Genomic DNA, 7,030 nt, shown 5'->3' with positions numbered 1-7,030 from the left:
AATGCAGCATAAAAGTCCATCAATTCAGTTATTAAAAATCATGAAGCAAAATTATATGTACTGATTTCGATTAGTCTCCAAGATATATTGTAAGCAAAAACAAAACTAAACAAAACAAAAAACACAGGACGAGGCTCAGAACAGTTACACACAGTTAACAGTGGTTGTCCTGGGGAGATTAAATCAAGGTGGCTGAACAGCACGGACACTTATTTTTCACTCTATCATATTTAGTACACCTTGAACTTTTTGTTATGTACACATACCACCTTGTCAGAATACAAACATAAATTTTTAAACAATTGTAAATATAATTAACATTAGCAAAAAAATCCCTCCTAAGGAAAAGACCACTGCAACACAGCTTCTCCCACACAGGCAAATCCTCCCTTCTCTGCCCCACCCTCCCTCAGCCTCCAGTGATCTGACAGTCGGGAGGTTTTGGGGTAAGGTCCCCTCAGCCTTTCTGGGGAGAAGGTCCTCTAGCTTCTTCACTGCTCTAAAAGAAAAGTTATCCAAAGAGCTAATACTACTCTCCTGTGGCCAAAAGAAAACTAATTAACACTTTCTCCCCCAGCAAGCCATGCAAGTAGGGGTGCTGAGCGAAAAGAGGTGAAGCTGCTGTGTTCCACCTTCTCCACACGTGAATAGCAGACCAGCCCAGAGAAACATACTCTTTACCACCACAGTCATCTGTAAAAGGGTCAGCATTTTGCTGAGAGCTGCAAAACTTAAATAAAGGATAATACAAACGCTAAAGGCATTACATTTTATGTTTTTCAGAACTGGCTCAAATATCTTTAAAAATACAAATACAAGTAACAAAATGTACAGAAGAATCTGCCTCAGTAGACCACACTACAACTTTCCTGATCAATGTACCTACCAGATGAGTTTTTTTATTGCTAACAAATCTGGACTGTTTTGAAATGAACATCTTGTAGGACGTTCATTTATTGTGTTTTTAAAAATGCTTGTAAAGCCTCTTAGAGGGTATCTTCTCCTGTGAACTTGTATTTGCATATGACACTGATCTTGCTGACTATACTTTTGCCAGCGACACTGCCCAATAGTCCTTTTCAAGAACATAAGTTCCAAGATTGGTGAGGGATTAACATACACAAAAGACTTTAATAAACTTACTGACAAACTGCTTACATTACTATCCTTGTGAACAGTAAATTACTTTAATTGACCATTTTTAATACCGTCGATCAGGTAGATCCTTTGCTTTCCACTAAAACCATCAATGCTTTACAATTTCACAAACTCTCTATGTGCAAGGCTCTTTTTAAGTACTGAGAAACAGTTTATCAAGACAAGATATGCCTTCAAGATGCTTATAACCTTGCAAATGAATTTTTAAATTCTTACCATAAGAGATGTGTTCACCACAGGACCATACGAGCAGTGAGAGAAAGGTAAACTGCAAACTGTTTCTAACATGAATAGAAAACTAAAGAGCAATTAATGACTTAATTAGAAAAGGTGATTATCTGAAGTAAGGACAGAATTTCAGCAAGATCATTCTTTGTTTACTGTAATATCATAAATAAAAGCCAATCTGTATTTTTCTTTATTTTATTTTATTTTATTTTATTTTATTTTTTTGAGACAGAGTCTTACTGTGTCGCCTAGGCTGAAGTGAAGTGGCACAATCTAGGCTCACTGCAACCTCCGCTTTCCAGGTTCAAGTGATTCTTCTGCCTCAGCTTCCCAAGTAGCTGGGACTACAGGAGGGTGCCACCACACCGGACTATTTATTGTTTGTTTGTTTAGTAGAGACGGGGTTTCATCACATTGCCCAGGCTGGTCTCGAACACCTAACCTCATGATCCGTCCAGTTAGGCCTCCCAAAGCAATTTGGATTTTTCTTAAAGGACTTGCCTTCAGTTGGCTTTCTGTTCTTCTAGAAATCTAACCATATCTAGAAATCAGAAGCTTAAACTGCCTGGCAAGTATGATGGAATGCAAACAGAAGCCAAAGTTAATTGCCTACTTCCTTTTAAACACTATAAAGCACCAAAAATCTTCTGGAAAATGTGGTTTCTTTATTGATATATGCTTTAGAAACAACTTTTCTAACAAATTATGTCTGGAATGTGTGGATATCTGTAAACACGTGCAAACTTTAGCTTTCCCGAAATCGACAGTCAATAATTTCACAATCTGATTCATTTAACAAATCAATACTGTTTCACAAAATTATTCCATAATACCATTAACTTTACTCCATTTTGTTTTTGTTTGATTCAACAGAATTCCTAATAACTTCTCTACCATTTATTATTGATGTAAACTTGGGCAAGTCACAACCTGCACAAGTTTCAGTCTCATCATCTAAAAAAGAAACATGATGACAACATAATAAGAGCATGAACTGACAGGGGCTCAATGTCCACTGAGCCAGGCACTGTTTGGAGCAGGTTGGAGTGTTCTAAGCATATTTTCTCAAGCATATTATCATATGTAAACTCAAACAACCCTATGGTGTAGTCACTATTATTGTTGCCAAATTACGGATGAGGATAGGGAGGCGCTCTGAAGTTTCCAAATGTCTCACAGCAGGCGGCAGAGCGGGATGTGAACACAGTTGGGATCCAGAACCCATTCTCAAAATCATTATGCTACAGCTGCCTGATAATTATAAAATATTTCCTGCCCAGCTCATAAAATTCTTGTGAAGATCACATTTAATCAAGCTCATAAACATTTTAAAACTTTTAAGTGCTATATAAATATAAGGTATTTGTTAGGAGTAAAGTCTTAAGGACAAGATTGACTGGATTTTTAAAAAGTTAAAGTTAAAAAATAATTTTAAAAATTAATTTTTAAAAAGTTAAAAAATTGGAAGCAAACTTAAAGCTTAACCTCTCATAAATGATGATGTCCCCTCAATAACATCTCTTAATAAGTTGTCACTCAATTTCTCCTTAAGGCTTCCAGAAATGAAAATCTCGTAAGTCAACTCATTCCAGCTTGAAGTGTTCTAATTATTATTAGAAATGTCTTCCTTTTAGTTCTAAACAAAATCAGGCTTTTCCACATGAGAGGCCTGTAAATACAAATCTCTTACATATTCACACTATCCAACACATGACATTTACTAAAGTCCCCTTTGAAATTTGATGCCCCAAATTCAATATGATACCCCAGAAAAAGTTTGGTGGGAGAACAGCAGCACTATTACCTCCTTTGATCTGCAAATATCCACTTTTATTTTCTGGCTGTTAAGTGAACTTAATGAGTTCATATTAGCATACACTTAATTAAAATCTCTCACACCTCTCTTAGAAGCTTTCTCAATCTCAATACAGAACTTGATATTTTATTATTTTTAATTAACTCATTTTTCATTTTGGTCCATGACTATCCTATAAAGATATTTGTAAATCTTAATTTCATAACCTTACTTTAGCTATCTCTATCAACTTTGGTACCTTTCTCCTTCCCTTCATAAATCCAATAACTGTAACTAAATTTTCACCCTAGCCACTGAAAAACTGCTGAATAAGCTAAGATCCTAGGACCCACCGGCAAAGACTCATTCTGATAAACATCAACAAATTAGTTTAACTATGTCTATCAATCAATTATAAAATCTAAATATGACCTATATCCTCCAACCATCATTTCTTCTTCTAGTCTATGGTAGGATCATAGAAGACATAAATACCTTTCTAATACCCAAATAAAACTTATCTCCATGCTTCTCTTCGGAGTCTTGTCTTCTGGTACCTTTTCCATGTTTTACTACCCTTAAAAGACTATTAAATTACTCCAAAATAGATAGTCTAAGACAACAGCTCATCTAATCCTAAAGACCTAAATTTAAATGGTTTATAATCTCCTAACCGACCTTGAGCTTCAATGACCTCTCATTTCTGTCCATTCTCTTTTCTGTTTATAATTCTACTATAAAAAGAACAACAGCAACAACAAAAACAGATGGAAGCAAAACAGTCCAGGATATATATGCTTTCTTTATGTTCACATAATATGATATGTTCCAAACAGCAGGCCTATCTAGTTATTACTGATCTGTAGAATCCAAAATAAGCTTTTGAAGGTGTTTTATCAGACTCCACACTATTCACAGATGTCAACTCATTCAGTCTTGACTTTTCCTGATGCTATGTTCAAGTATCTAATATTTTTTTCACTCCCTATTCATAAGCATTTTCTCCCACTTTTCACCCAAACTCTTTTTAAATGTGAACTCAAAGAGCACCCTAAGCAGCTACTTTATTTTATGTACAGTTCTTTACCTTTTCTTTCTCATGAGTATAAGTAGTTACTGCACATTTTTCTTCTATTGATCCAAATTTCCTTTCAGTCTGTGGTAATCAAGCCCACATTTAATATGCTAAAGTAAATCACATATCACTAACTGGGTATGAAATTTTCTTCCTTTACAAGTAGAAATACTAGGAAGATACCTAGAATTTCTACTTGTAGATACCATCTCTTCTACTTTACCAACACGTACCTCTTTATTAGTTAGAATTAGCCCCCAAAAGCAGTTCCCTTCATTATTGCCACAACCTCCTAAAATATATAGTATGCAACAGTGAGATTATAAAATGGATTTATTTATATTTGAATAAGCTCTGTTGTTGCCCTTAGATTCTTGCTGAAAAAACGATGGTTACAAATGATAGCAAGATTTCATAGGCTCAAAGTTGTCAACATAATTGAAGGGGGAAAAGATAGTCTTTTAAACAAATGGTGCTGAAATAACTAGGTATCTATATGGTATCTATATCTATATTAAACCTTGGCCTTTACCTCAACAGTATTCAAAAATTAACTTGAAATAAACCACAAACACATATGAAAGTGTAAAAACTATTTAGAAGAAAATACAGGAGATAATCTCAATGATACTGTGTTAGCCAAATATTTGTTTTAACCAAAAATAAGCACAAACTAGAAAAGCTGACAAAAATGAGCTCATCAAAATTAAAAACTCTTGCTCTTCAAGGGATATAAATAAGAAAATGAAAAGGCAAGACTGGGAGAAACTCTGTAAAACATGTATCGGACAGAAGGGTTATATCCAGACTAAAGAATTCTTACAACCCAGTAAGAAGAAAATAAACAGCTTGTTTTTCGTTTTTTATTTTTAAAAAAAAAAAAAAAAGAGCAAAAGAGGCCAAGTGCTGTGGCTCACGCCTGTAATCCCAGCACTTTGGGAGGCCAAGGTGGGCAGCTCACCTGAGGTCAGGAGTTCAAGACCAGCCCAGCCAACATGGTGAAACCCCATCTCTACTAAAAATACAAAAAGTAGCCAGGCGTGGTGGCACACACCTGTAGTCCCAGCTACTCAGGGAGGCCAAGGCAGGAGAATCCCCTGAACCTGGGAGGCGGAGATGCAGTGAGCTGTGATTGTGCCACTACACTCCAGCCTAGGCAACAGAGTGAGACTCTGACCCCAAAAAAAAAAAAAAAACAACAGGCAAGAGATTTGAACAGACACTTCACAAAAGACACATGGATATATGAATGGCCAGAAAATACACTACAAGATGCCCAAAACCACTAATAATTAGAGAAATGTAAATTAAAATCACACTGAGATACCAAGACTGAGGTACCACTATGGTCAAAGTTAAAAATACTGAAAACATCAAGTGCTGCTAAGGATATGGAGCATCTAGAACTCTCCTGAAGCATTCATGAAAATACAAAATGGTGGCCTTTAGCTGCCATCTTGCGTCCCCGCGTTGTGCGCCTAATCTCAGCTGGTCCACCCGAGACCCCCTGAGCACCAACCCTAGTCCCCCGCACGGCCCCTTATTCGCTCCGACAAGATGAAAGAAACAATCATGAACCAGGAAAAACTCGCCAAACTGCAGGCACAAGTGCGCATTGGTGGGAAAGGAACTGCTCCCAGAAAGAAGAAGGTGGTTCATTGAACAGCCACAGCAGATGATAAAAAAACTTCAGTTCTCCTTAAAGAAGTTAGGGGTAAACAATATCTCTGGTATTGAAGAGGTGAATATGTTTACAAACCAAGGAACAGTGATTCACTTTAACAACCCTAAAGTTCAGGCATCTCTGGCAGCGAACACTTTCACCATTACAGGCCATGCTGAGACGAAGCAGCTGACAGAAATGCTACCCAGCATCTTAAACCAGCTTGGCGTAGATAGTCTGACTAGTTTAAGGAGACTGGCCGAAGCTCTGCCCAAACAATCTGTGGATGGAAAAGCACCACTTGCTACTGGAGAGGAGGATGATGATGAAGTTCCAGATCTTGTGGAGAATTTTGATGAGGCTTCCAAGAATGAGGCAAACTGAATTGAGTCAACTTCTGAAGATAAAACTTGAAGAAGTTCCTGGGAGCTGCTATTTTATATTATGACTGCTTTTTTAAGAAATTTTTGTTTATGGATCTGATAAAATCTAGATCTCTAATATTTTTAAGCCCAAGCCCCTTGGACACTGCAGCTCTTTTCAGTTTTTGCTTATACACAATTCATTCTTTGCAGCTAATTAAGCCGAAGAAGCCTGGGAATCAAGTTTGAAACAAAGGTTAATAAAGTTCTTTGCCTAGTAAAAAAAAAAAAAAAAAAAAAAATACAAAATGGTACAGCCATGTTAGAAAAGAGAGCATGTATGTTATAAAGCTAGATATAAAACTGTATCATACTGACCAGCAATCTCACTCCTAGGTATTTACCCAAAAGAAACAAAAACATTTATTTATAAAAATTTTTATGTGAAAGTTCATACGGCTCAAAACTAGAAACAACCTAAATATCCAGCAATTGGTGAAAAGGTAAGCAAATTTTGGTTAATTCATACTTTGGAATACTATTCAATAACAAAAAGGAAAAAAACTGCTGATAACACGGAACAATGTAAATAAAAGAAGTCAAACATAAAAGATCTCATACTGTAGAACTTCATTTATATGAAATGCTAGAAAATATATGTTTGCTTACTTGCTTATTTTGGTCCACTGGACCCACAGATCAGTCCATGTAATTTTATTTACCACTGTAACCAGTGCTCAGGATAGTGC

The 7,030-nt window shown here is 36.2% G+C and overlaps 1 pseudogene across 1 annotated transcript; it reads left to right on the top strand.

The window, feature by feature from the left end:
• The first annotated feature begins 5,697 nt into the window (after window positions 1-5,697).
• Window positions 5,698-6,583, top strand: LOC111549982 (annotated as a pseudogene). The gene has a single exon (XR_002733889.2). The product of XR_002733889.2 is annotated as a transcription factor BTF3 pseudogene (transcript).
• The last annotated feature ends 447 nt before the right edge of the window (window positions 6,584-7,030 follow it).

The sequence above is a fragment of the Piliocolobus tephrosceles genome, chromosome 9 (assembly GCF_002776525.5).
Source record: "Piliocolobus tephrosceles isolate RC106 chromosome 9, ASM277652v3, whole genome shotgun sequence".
In the NCBI taxonomy this organism is placed as follows: domain Eukaryota; kingdom Metazoa; phylum Chordata; class Mammalia; order Primates; family Cercopithecidae; genus Piliocolobus; species Piliocolobus tephrosceles.
The sequence above is the reverse complement of the archived record's forward strand: the minus strand, read 5'-3'. Positions and strand labels throughout refer to the sequence as shown.